Below are 540 nucleotides of genomic sequence, written 5' to 3' on the forward strand. Positions count from 1 at the left end.
CGCTCTTTATCTCACTCACACTTTTTTTCTTTTTTTCCTTTATATATATATACATATATACATATACACATACATATATATATATATATATATTAGCTTTTGTAGTTATTTAAACTTTTTTATCATCGAGGGCAATTATGTCTCCTTGCCCTTTGCTTGTTCGCCATTTCATTTTTTTTTTCCTCTTCCGTTTCTTATTTTTAGTTCTCGTTTTTGTTAATTAAATAAAGAAATAACTAAAACCCAAAAAAATATATACCGTGGCAGTTAAACAAATTTAAACAAATATTCCGTCGGTATGTCTAGCTGTCAGTCTGAATGTCCGTCTGTCTGTCTGTCTATAACTTGTTTGAATGCGAGTATATATGTTTGCATGCATGTATATATATACTCAGCGTGTGTAAGTGTGTCATATATCTATATCAACATGTAGTATTACAGGGTGTATATATATTTATTATTTTATATGCATACACATACATAAATCCATACATCCATATATATATAGATTATATATATATATATATATATATATATATA

This window comes from Octopus bimaculoides, chromosome 19, assembly GCF_001194135.2.
Source record: "Octopus bimaculoides isolate UCB-OBI-ISO-001 chromosome 19, ASM119413v2, whole genome shotgun sequence".
Lineage (NCBI taxonomy): Eukaryota > Metazoa > Mollusca > Cephalopoda > Octopoda > Octopodidae > Octopus > Octopus bimaculoides.